Below are 12,555 nucleotides of genomic sequence, written 5' to 3' on the forward strand. Positions count from 1 at the left end.
CGCCGCCCGACAGCGCGCCCCGAGCATGCCCGCCGCGCGCCGCCGCCGCCGCTGACTTCCCCGAGGGCCGCCGCGCCGGCACGGCCGCTTTCTGGGCTCCCGATGCTGCGCGTGCTGCCCGCCCGCGCCCAGCCCTGACGCCGCGGCCCCAGCCCCGCAGTCCCGGCGCGCCGCCGAGGACCGTCCCGCCGAGGTTCCTGTCCCTGGCGCGGGTGAGTGGCAGCCGGGCTCTGAGCGGGTTCTGCAGAGGGGCTGCGGGCGCGGTGGAGGCAGAGGGGGACGAGCGCCGCAGGGGAAGGGCCAGGCACCTTCGATGTCACTGCGGGGAGTCTGTGACACCCAGGCTGGGTCAGTGTCGCAGAAAACAAGGGAGAAGGGTATAATCGGTTTGCTGTGCTGTGTAGACCGTGAAAGCAGATACTGGCTGCAGCACTAAGAGGGCTTCGCATAGGCTGCCCGCATGGCTCCTGTTTGCTGCATCACAACCAACTCTTCCCTTGATTTTCCTCTGCGTGGAAACCCGTTCCGTGGCCCCAGAGTTGGGGCGATGCGGGGCGCGGGGAGGCCAGGGTGCGTTGGCATGGGTCCGCCGCTTAGGATCGCCTATCACCTACTGGCGTCCGGAGGCAGGGTGCTGATTCTCTCCTAACGCTCCGGGGAGAGGGCCGATTGCTTTTTGCCAGGGGTGCATCACCCCCCCGTCCCCGACCTCCCACCGCAGCGATACTGTTTTCTGAATGTAGCACGTATAAGGGAAAAAATGGGAACGTCTTCCTCCCTTTAGGCAGAAGAAGTTGAAGAAACTGGGAGTATGTTAATAATTAGCAGGACCGGGACTCAGGATGCAGCAGAAAGCTGTTAAATTTTCATTACCCTCTAAGAAAAACAAACGGCATCGTCAGTGACTGTTGGCGGTGCCGTGTTATTTTTGGGACTTTGGGAAAATTGTCCACAGATTGTCTCTGGGAGGCTGAAGGACGAGCTGGGGGATGAGGGAGTATGGCTGGCACCGCGCTGAGTTCCAGCTTGCCTAAGGAGGATTCAGAATCACAAGCCAAACACGTTTGGTTGCTGATTTTGAAGAGTCTGGGAGGCAGAACCGCGGCCGTGAACAAGGTGAAGTACACACCATGGGAACCTGCCTGAAGGGAAAGAACATGTAAAGATCTTGCCTCCCCGGGAGGAGTTCAGATGCATTTATGCTGTAAAAGGCATGCATATGTAAGTGGCTTTTAGGATGAATTTTATGAACGACAGATTATACATCATGAAATGGTATGTGTGCGTGCCGTACAGTTTTGTCTGCCTCCTAATTTTAATCAGTACTTCGGAAGGCTGTGTCTGCAGTTGATGTTATATAATTGGTGTGGTTCACCATCAGATATTTTTAAATGTACTTTTGGAGTGAAGGGAACTTCCATCCATCCCTTCAGACAGGCCCAAGCTATAGACGGGTGAGATTGCTGAATGTTTGTCCTGGTTGGCTCCAGATGTGTGAGCTCAGCTGTTGCCTGTCACTTAGGTGACAACTGGCCTTTTCCCACTAAGCCTTTGCTGTCTCCATTCTCCCTAGTGAAGTGTCAATGTTCCGCCGCCTTCTATTATCAGCAGTGGACTCTAGCCCCTTGGGGGGGCGGCAGCCTTGTTTGACCATCCCCAACAATATGTCTGTTTTCAGACTCCAGGAAGGGGAAAAGAAAAATCCCATGACAGCAAGACAGATACATTTCGAATGGAGCACCAACTTAATCCAAAGATTCTGCTTTAATCAAGACAGCTCTGGAAGGATGACGCAATATTTCTCAATCCTTTTTCTCTGGAACAATATTTACTCCCACCAGGGGATTTTAAACTCAAACAGCAGCCATTTATCTTGCTGTCTGGTGGGGCTCGGTTCAGTTTGCTTCCAATGTGGTCCTAGCCTAGGTGGCTGGGCTTGGCCTGGGATGGGAATCTGTCATTGTAGCCCAGCTGGAGCTTGAAGAAAGCAAAATACAGCACCTGCTGGTACCAGGGGGTTTCTAAATGCCATCAACTGGCGAGTCAGGAAACACAGAAGGAGATATTTTACAAGCTCTTCCAGAAATGTTTATACAAAGGATTTAAAGGTTAACAATCCATGTGCTCTACATATTAAAACGAAAAGGTGCTAGAAATAAATGGACATCAGCCAGTTAAGAGTTAGCATACTTGCTGATGAACTCGAAAATACCTGTTTTAATAAGTCATGGCTAACAGTGGTGACTCATTCTTGTGAATAAGGGAAGGGAAGGGAGGGAGGGAGGGAGGAAGGAAGGAAAGTAGGAAGGAAGGAAGGAATAGTGGGGTGGGAGATGGGGAGGGGGTAGGAAGGAGACAGGAAAAATTGGATAGTGCATAGAGGTAGCCATATTGACGTGAGTGAATGGTTTAGTAAATTAATTTTTCCATCCTAATTTGGTACTAATTGGTGATTTATCACTGAATGAGCCTGTTGGTTCATAGGTTTTTTAAAAGAAAAGTGATATATTTTACCAAAGTGACAGATTCAATCAGTTCTGCCAGCAATACTAATGAAACTTAAAAAGTTTCTCATGTTTTTATAATCAAGGTCCCTGGAACCACCATTTGTCTCTATAATAAAGGGGGTTGTAATGGGTCAGCTTGGGTCACCCAAATAAAATCTAATATCAGCGGGGGAGAAAAAATAACGCTGATAGGGTTAATAGATAAACTATTAAGTTTAGAGTCAGATGTGGGTAAAAATCTGGTTTTCCTAATATCCTCTCCTATGATAACAATGAAAAGACACAAAAGAAAGAAAGGTTCAATTTTGAAGTTTCTTTAAGGATTTTTAAAAGTGTGCTAAAATCTAAGTTTTAAAAAGTAATATCATTAAGAGAATTTCTCTAAAACCTTTTATAGTTACTTGAAAACAAAACACAAAGAGTTGAGTATTATGAGTGATTGTTCATAATACTCAAGAAATGGAACAAGAATTTTAAAAAATTATTTTCCAGTCATTAAGTAACTGTTTTAGTGGCATATACCTATAGTTTGAGTTGTCCAATTTAATGGAAAATGATTTTCAGGAAATATTATCACTATTCTAGTTACTACAGTTAATTTCCTGGTTAAAGTCGTTTATGAAAAGTAAATTTTTCCTTTTAAAGAAGGAAAGTAATTTAAAAAATCAAAGTGATTCTCATCTGTGCATGGAAATGTTAAGTATACCACTTGACCAGGATACACTCCTTTTCCTTGGAAGAAACAGCTCTCTTTTTTTCCTCCAGTTTATGTGAAATAATACCAATTGTTTAACTCTTATTAGTGTGAGAATATTCAATTTGCTTAAATCCAGGTGTAATTATTCCACAATAAAGAGGAGTTAAGAAAGTGAATGAGTTGTGCTTCTTGGTTGGTGTTTTAAGGGACTATGACTGCTTTTTCTTCTGGGCACAGAAGAAAGTGTTACCATATTGTGCACTGATATCTTTAGAAGGTCGCTGTGAGCAAATGAGTTGGGAGAGGAGAGTACAGCAGTGCGGGTGCCAAGTCCAGCATCAGTGCAGTTCCTCGAAGCCTCCGGCAGCATATGGAGCCAGCGCTCCAGAACAGAGTACGAGGGACCGAGATGGCATTGGGGAAACAGCAACAGTCCCCTGCTTCTGGACTTCTCCATCCCTGGACACACCCAAGGGTAGCACTTCAGCTCCCCCAGGAACCAGTAACCACACCTTGTTTATGGCCATGCCAAACTGAAGTCACAGAGGTTAACTACATGTGTGTTGGGGAAGGAACATTTTGAAACAGTGGAAAAGACCTGGCCAGAAATTGCTCGGGGGCCCCACCTAAGCTTTTGTTTCCTTTATTCTCCTCTCTCCTGGAGGGATGAGGGGAAGAGACATGCTTTACACGTTGAGGCACGCTGATGTCATGACACTTCTGGCACAGAGATATGACAGAATAATCGGATCACTTTCCTATGTGCCAGCATGACACAATTTTTCCAAGAACCGTTCCTGAGCCAGTGGTCCACTGGCACAGACTATTCCCAGTTACTAGGGGGGACCAGACCTCTCAAAGGGAATGTAGTGGTTCTTCCTGTGTCTCTGTTTTGTGCGCTTGTTTAAACAAAACTAAAGGTATCTTGGTCACTTATGAAGAGACCTCTCTAAGAACAAGAATGATCGCCCAGCCTGAACTGATTAGACCTATCTAGGTTCATTTCCCTATAAAGAGAGATTTTAAAATTAAAAATAAAAATGGCACCAAGGCGGAAGCCAATGTAACCATTTTAAAACTTAGAGCTGTAAACTAGCAAGCAGCCATCATTTACATTTACTTAACTCCCGCTCCACTCCTTCATAAGTTGGGTCCTAAGTGAGCCTGAAAAACAACTGACCAATTAAACTGGAGTTGCATTTTTCTCACTGGTAGATTTGGGCTGAACTCTTGGAAGAGATGCCTTCCGTTTCTAGTGGATTACACTTTAGGAAAAAAAAAAAGTTGAGGCTGTGTTATTTCAGTTGTTCTAATCCTGAAGTCATGTACTCCTTTCTAAGAGTTTTGTCCCAGTGACTGATTTATAGCACCCACCAGCTTTTGCTTTGTGTATGGGTCTCTGTTGGGTCTCTGGAAAGAAAGATTTGTCAATACTCGGGTGAAAATATTGCAGTCAGATGCAGACCCGGAGTAGACGTCCGCAGCCCGCTCACTCAGCTGCCCTCTGAGGCACAGATCCCACAGCTCGCAGTTATGGTCTTTGACTTTGGTAACAATTCTGTTTGAAATGTTTCCAATTACACACAATATTGGCGGCATGGAGCAGCTGCATGCCAAAAAGCATTGGGAAGTGTGTTCCAAGAATCAGGCTGTGATTGCTTTTAATTTAAATAAAGGCTATTTGGTTTCCTGTGAAGTTTTTTACAACCACCTCCCCCCCACCATGTTTGTTGCCTTTTAAAAAAAAGTCTGATATAAAGTAGCCACCACTTCATGTGAGACAGCATTGGCCCGGGTTTTGTGGGATGGCCAGTTGCCTTTGCAAGTGTAGAACAAACTGTTCAGTAAAGGAAATTTTAAAGAAACGTGGTACAGCTGCTTAGATTTCCCCAAAGAAAAGAAGAAAAGCTTATCTAATAGCATATTGTAAGTTGCAAATGTTTTCAAGTTTTTCCCCCTCCTTTTTTAGAGATCTGTCATTATAATTACCTTTTTAGGTCACTGGAGAGGGTGTATGGTCTTTCCTTCAAATTCTATTTTTCTTTTTGTGAGCCTGTGAACATGTATTAAAAACACATTAAAAGGGTATAAAGGGGTCAGTAAGAATATTCCTAAAATGGTGGGGGTGTGGGGGAGGCACCAGCAAATAATTTCACCATTCTACAGCAACCAAACCCTCCAGATCTGCCCCCTCTGTGAGCTTGAAATCTCTGAACAGTGAAACCTTTTAAAACAGTAGTGGTTTAAATCTTTTAATAGTTACCAGATATACTTGACTTATTAAATCTGAAAATAAGAAAATATACACTCTCGGGACTTGGGGTGAAGGGGTTGGTTACAGGACTGGGGGGTTCTGTTTCCAGGATGGTTGGTTGGCTCATTTGAAACATAACACCTAGGACTAGAGGATAGCCAATAACTGAGGTGCTAAGATGGTCCTCATTAAGGTGTTTTCACATAGGCTCTTTCAATCCTGGCAAAAACATCCTCTAGAATGTAGTGCTTCTTTGACTTGAACAGTAGTTGACTTGCATAAATGCCAACATCTCTTCTGGCATTTTTGGAAATCTTCCATCGTGTAATAAATAGTGCTGTATAATCCAAATTTGTAAATGCCATGTTTCATGTAGCCCCTGTAGAGACAGCTGAAATTAACCCAGGCTGCTAGGGATCATTGAGTTCCTGGAGGTTAGGTTACTGCCTTCATCCAAAGTATTACCCCTAATGAACGAGAGTGGAGGCCTTTGATCAAATCTTGGAGGTGTGAGGCTGGCCTTAAGTATAGCAGTGTACTGTGAAGAAGTGCCCACCAACCAATGCTCGGACTTTATCTTTGGAAGCTGTCTTTCAATTCAGCAAACCTTCTTAGAGGAAATTTGCTCAGCTCGAGGTAAAGTGAGGTTTATGTTGCTGTACCAGCTGAGCACACCAGCCTGCCTGTCAGACACCCACCCCACCCAGGCCCATTGCTATAGTGATAAAGCCCACAGTAACTGTGGTTGAAATAGAAAGTCTATTAAAACCCTTTTCTATATTGGCCAGCTCCTCTGCCGTAGTTAAAATGCTGTCTTCTGAATGCACGTGCACTTGTGCATATGCACACATACGCACACACCCCCCCACTCTTTCAGTCTAATAATAGTAACCTGATTTAGACCATGTTATAGTTTCACCAAAGGAATTTGTATTTCTTTTTTTCTTTTATCTCGCTGATAAGCAAATAATATGGTAATCTTCTGAAGAAACTCATAACTTGTTAACTGTAATTGATATTTCCAACTATGTAATTTACATGCTTGAATAATCTAAGTTAGGATCTGTAAAAGAGCTAGGTAGTGTGGCATTTTGTTTTGCTTTAAAATATCTCTTCCAAACAATTTAGGGAACTGTTAGATTGTATGTAAGAAGGCTGCTTAGTGCTCTAGTGTTGAAATACTTGTTATAATGTGTGTCGAAAAGAGACGCATTTTAAATTCTTCTGTGACTATGTAATTAATAAGTATGTTCAGTGCTTGAAGTATATGCATGTTACATAACTTTTAGAAAGAGATAAAGTTAGGTCTGCAGTGCATTAGGGAATCACAGATGTTTCTTGTAAGAAAATACATATGCTTCATAGGAATTTTGAACTGCTTTCTGATGCTTAGCTTTGTTCATTGCAAGGATCATATGAATAATTTCATTGAGCTGCCTTAGTTCTTATTTACACAAGCCTTGAGAACGGAGCCGAAGTGATAAATAACTTGCCCCCTTCACCTACTTCTGAAATGTTTTAGCCTTTTATGTTTTTTGTGAATGCGAAGGGAGGGAAAAAAATATACAGAGAAGATGTTTGTGTTTAACTAACTTAATCATGTAAGTTCCCTTTGTGGGCCTTCTATAAGCTTAAACAGCTTGGCAGGCTAATCGCCAAGAACATGGCCTCAAGAACTGCCAAACGTGTTAAAAGCAGACCAGGCTTTCTGCATATTGAGGTATTGGGAACATATTTTCTTTTAACCTTCTGAATTTTAAGGAATAAACCAGAAAAATTGCTCTCTTCTTCTCCCCCTCCTTACCCACGGAAACCAAAATTATTATTTATTGCAGTGCTGAAAAGAGAAACTGATAGGAATAATGATATTTGTGTGGGAGTGTTTTAAACTAGCTTGACTTGGCTGCTTAAGCGGGAAGGAACCAGGTTCCTATGGTGTATGATGGGTCTTTTGGTTCTTTATATGTTTGTGTTGCCTGTAGACACTGGCTTTTTCACTTTGGTTTCGTAACTTTTGGCCAAATACTTGTCCATTTATCCTGTTTCTTCTTCTTTGGTGATGTGATCTAATAGTGCAGAAAAAGATAGTTTTTCTACAATATTTTTCTGAAAATTAGAAAACTTGGACTATAATATAGCTGTGTGATTTCAGGTCAGCCTTTCAGCCTCTCTGGGCCTCAGTTTCCTTATTTTTAAGTGAGAGAATTAGGCTAGATCAGTGCATATTAACCGAAGGTTTGAATTGTAAATCCCTATGAAGCTTTTTCAAAATACAAATACACAGAGATTTTAAGGCGGTAGGTTTTGGGTGGGGTCTTACACATTTCGCTTGAAAAAGCTTTTCAGGTAATTCAATGCACAGCGGCGGTTAAGAGCCACTAAATTAGAGGATCTCTGAGATTTCCTTCCAGTTCTAAAATTTTATGTTTCTAATCCTGCCAGGCTGAACTGCTTTTCTTTCCTTCTTTTCTTCCTCCCTCCCTCCCTTCCTTCCTTGCTTCCCTTCTCTCTTGTTTATCATTTATTTGTTCATTGATTTATTCTTAATGGCTACATTCATTCCTAATGTTGCTGTCAAAATGTTGTACATATCATTTTATCTAGTTCCAGGAGGATCGATGTTCTGCTCCTGTGAGTCAATGGTATTAACGTGAGGGAGGAGCCATGTTTGTCCATCGTGACGCACCCAGCACCTAATACAGTGCCTGGTACACATGAGACACTTGACAAATACAGAGAGCCCAAGAAATCAGGAAACTTCTTGAAAATATAGCATTCTGTTTTCAAGTAATGTGCTCAGTATGCTTTTTGTCAACCTTTCAGACACGTTTCCACATTTAAAACAATGGATATAATTGTCCACATGAAAAACAACATCATAAATACGTTATTTTCCTTATGTTTCCAGATTTTTAGGATATTCATAGTGTATTGATTTTTTTCCCCCAGATTAACAGTTGGTCTCATTGCTTTAATATCAGAGGTACTTCACCTGGGAAAGTATCTGGAGGTTGACACAAAAAAGATATTGAGCATATTATTTGAAAGTGTAGTTAATGTACTGTTAAAAAACAGTTTATCCTATGAAAACATAGCTTTTCCTGTATTTTCTTACCTTTTGGCTTCTGTATCTGTTGAATGAATGAATGTCCAGTTTTCTGTGGTCATCCTTATGTATCAGCTTAAGAAATATAACCTAACTATATCATCATAAAGATTTCAAGCCTTATCTAACAAATTTACAACTTTATTACAATTTGTCTTATTTTTAAATATTTTTTGTTACAAAAGTCAAAAATTTTAAGTGGATCTGTATTAATACAAATTTCTTAATAAAGTGTGTGTGATTAAGTCCTTTGTCTTTTTCAACAACAGAAATGCTGATTCCCCTTTTTTTAGGATTAGTGAAGTAATCTTTAAACTAGCTAATTATAATTGTCTTTTATAGCCAGCAATTATTTCTGATCCTTTTACAGTCATGATTCCATATTGTATCTTTCATAACATGTAAAGTGCTTTAAAACTATCCATATCCATATTATACAGGGGTCCATAGCCATGATGTATATATATTTTTTGTTCTAGATAAGGTAAATCAGAGTCTCAATAAAATATGATGAGCACACTCTCAGTTTTTCTCGTAATATCTATGATGCACCTGAAAGTTTTATCATCAAGCATTGGACAATTCTTGGTTGCATAGTTTTGTAGAAATTGATTAAGAGTTTGTTGCCCATTTTATTTCTTTGCTTTTTCTTCTTCAGTCTTTGAAAATTTTAGTTATTTCTTATCATTATCCATTATTACCATTACTCTAGAACATAGAGTAAATAAAAAGAACTTAAACTAGTCAGTATTACTACTGGCTGTGTCTGCATAGTATAAGCAAAAGAAGAAATTTGATACTTACCTAGTTTACTGGATTCTTTTTCTTGTATTTTACCATTCTTGGTGCGGGGGTGGTTGTTGTTTTGTTTCGTTTTTTAATTAAAAGAAGAACTTTAGAAACTCATCATTCTAAAACCTGGTAATAGTCCAATTTCCTTTGAACTTTTTCACTGTATAGGCATGGCCAGTAGCAAAATCAGCTAGCTTCAGCTCATTTTTTCCTACTGTATGCTCATTGCCAAATCAAATAATCAGGGCCTCAGAGTGGAAATTTCTCCCTGAATTATCTATTGGGTTCTTTGCACAATGTAACTGGAAAACTCTCTCTCTTCGTAGTGGTTATGTAAAGAGATACTGTGAGGCATTTTAGTCAGGAAAAAGATTAAGCTGTAGCTAAACAGGGTTTAAGGATCATTGGAGATCTATTGAGAACTGGTTCAAAGTACTGTATAAAGCCTTATTGTTTGTAGGTTTCACTGTCCTGAAGTTTACAGCTATTCTTATTGTTTGTGCTAGACTTCAAGCTCCTATTAAAGGACATGTGTAGGTTTTTCCAAGTGGGATCATGGCTCACTCCATCCTTTCAGGTCTCTGCTCAGAAGTCATCTTATATCAGAGAGGCCTTCCCTGATCTCCCTATATAAAAAAGCAGCACCTTGTCTTCTCCCAGCCACCACTTAGCACTCTGGAAAACCCTTAACCTGCTTCCCTTTTCTCTGTAGCACTTGTCACTATCCGGACAGATATTTAGTTATTATAGCTGTCTGTTCCATATCTATGCTGTCTTGTCTACTGCTTTATCCCCAATCTTAGTGTCTGGCACATAGTAGGTGCTTAATAGATATCTGCAGAATGAGTGACTGAAAAAATATGGGGAACTATCTATGCTTTGAATTGGAACGTCCCCTCCCCAATCTAATAATATGTAGCGCTGAGCAAGTTAGAGAGTTTTAAGCTTCTGTTCTCATTCTTATAATAGGACTATAAAGTTAGCAAGGGGCCACCCTCTTAGCATTTTTGGACCATTTTAATGTTGTATATAAAATAAAGACCAGTAGAAACCAGTATTCTATTTTTACATGAGTGAAAATTTCTAGAAGAGAGATTTTTTGGGTGTTGTTTTATGGGGGTTTTTTGCAGCTAGGATGGAGTTTCTGAGCTGTTATCTGAATGAATAAAGCCAGAGAAGTGTGTAGAATATGAGGAAAGAGACTAATCAATTACCTCTCCTCCCTTCTCTCTACCACAAAGTGATCAATGATATGCAATCAGATAGCAAACGGAAGCCACATTACTAGAGGCAAGACTGAATATTCGCACCAAGGAAGCTGTGTGCCTTCCCGCTTCATAATGCACCCATGCTACTCTGTAACCTTTGAAAAAAATACAGGCAGTATCTTCAGGCAGACTTGTGGTGTTGCCTTGTATGTTAAAACAGGGATGACTGACTGTCTTTCACTCCCCAAATCCTCTGACTTAAATTCCAGAGGTGAAAAGCTAATCCTCTAAGTGATTTCAGCCAGCTTGCTAGGAAACCTAGTTGGCTTGAAATTATTATTTTAATGTCTCAAGTTCCAGGGCTAAATTGGCAGTGAGTCAGCTTTCCTATTAAGGAGCTGAGCCAACTTATTTGTCCAGAAATTATCATGTTTTAACTCGAGAGGTCTTTACTAATAATAAGACTAATACCCCCGAAGGACAGAAAGCACTTCCAGATTCATCTCATTTACCTTCCCTGCATCTTTGTGTGGAGGACTACCCAAGGTTAGGCCCAATTTACTGATGAAGAAGCTGCCTGTTAGTTCCAGATGCAGCTGCCTAAGGAGCTTTGGTTTGACAGTTCCTAAATGAATGAACGTTTGCAGTTCAGTTTTTAGAAAGAAAGAAACAAAAGAAAGAGAGGGAAAATATGCACTTGTAGCTTATCTAAAATTGTTGAGTGATGTTTTATTATTTTGTAAATATTGCTTTGTTTGTATTTGTGCTATATTAAATGCTTTTAGATAATTATAGTCTCTCCTACTAACTTGCATGTGATCTTGGATGAGTCACTTAATTTTTGGACTTCTTACCCACTCTGTGCCTCAGTTTCCTCAGTTATAAAGTAAGGGGCCTGATGACTTTTTAGGCTCAAAATTTCCTAATTCTAAGATAGTGGATTTGGAGGCTGTTACTTCAGGGGGATAGATAATAAAATGGAACTGAGATTATTATTTTTTATTATTAATTATCATCACTACCTAAGTCCCTGACTAGAATTATTTAACAATCTACTCAAAATTATTCATATTAGCCAGGTACAACTTTAAAAAGTGGCGTCTTTATTCGTGCTTCAGTGTGGCCAATTCAAAATTCAACAATAGCTGTGTTTTAAAGACCTAAGAAAATATACACTTCCCCTTACCAAAAGTCTGGTTTAATAGGTTACATTATAGTTTAATATGAGGGGCTAAAAAAATTACAGTAATATTAAGAATAAATTATTAATCTGATGAGGTTACAACAATGACATACTTATATTCATAATAAAAATTAAAAATGTGAGTACCCTTTATGCATGGGAAATGTGGAAAATTTATAAAGTAGAACTGAAAGTAGTGTGTTCTGTTATTTATGAAATCACATAGTAATGATAACTTTATTTAAAATGTGTATGTCCATTGACCAAATTGCGATTAATTTTGGGAGGTTTAGAGAGGGTTTGCTGGAAAATAAAAATAGCCCAACATCTGTTTTAGTTACATTCCTATTATTTTTTAAAACCATAATAATATTCTTATCTCCCCCACTCCCCAAATAAAAGCTGGTATAAATACCCAGTATATGGTGAAACTCTTTCTGTATTAATCATAAATACATGTTGGCATGTCACCATACCTATAGACCTGAGTGTTCCATTTTTGTAGCACTGTGATTAATTAAATCACTAACTTTTAAGCAAATTCTCAGGACCTTGGATCTTATTCACATTCTAATTAGGCTGAGCCTGAAGTTACAAATGGCCCACCGGGAAGTATTATACCATCTGTGTTATATCTAAGAAGATGGAGTTCGTGAACTGTTCAGAGGAACACAGCAATGAGCCATGGCGTGTCTCCCGGCAGATTCGTAAGTGACTATGAAGTGCTGTTCCAAAAGGAAAGACTATATAAATGTGACATTAATAATCACCAGTTGGAATCTGGGTCACTTCAGCCATGACTCAAAGA

The 12,555-nt window shown here is 40.1% G+C and overlaps 1 protein-coding gene across 3 annotated transcripts in view; it reads left to right on the forward strand.

Moving 5' to 3' along the window:
* Positions 1–45: 45 nt before the first annotated feature.
* The window catches only part of PRICKLE1 (prickle planar cell polarity protein 1), a 100,997-nt gene continuing 88,487 nt past the window's right edge, over positions 46–12,555 (forward strand). The window contains exon 1 of one of the 3 annotated variants that reach the window (XM_046675410.1): positions 46–212. The gene's annotated coding sequence lies outside the window, so the exon portion shown is untranslated. Of the gene's footprint in view, positions 213–1,202; positions 1,222–12,416; positions 12,455–12,555 lie in introns of those variants that run through there. The other 2 variants (XM_046675444.1, XM_046675435.1) reach the window with 2 other exon arrangements.

This window comes from Equus quagga, chromosome 1 (genome assembly GCF_021613505.1).
Source record: "Equus quagga isolate Etosha38 chromosome 1, UCLA_HA_Equagga_1.0, whole genome shotgun sequence".
Lineage (NCBI taxonomy): Eukaryota > Metazoa > Chordata > Mammalia > Perissodactyla > Equidae > Equus > Equus quagga.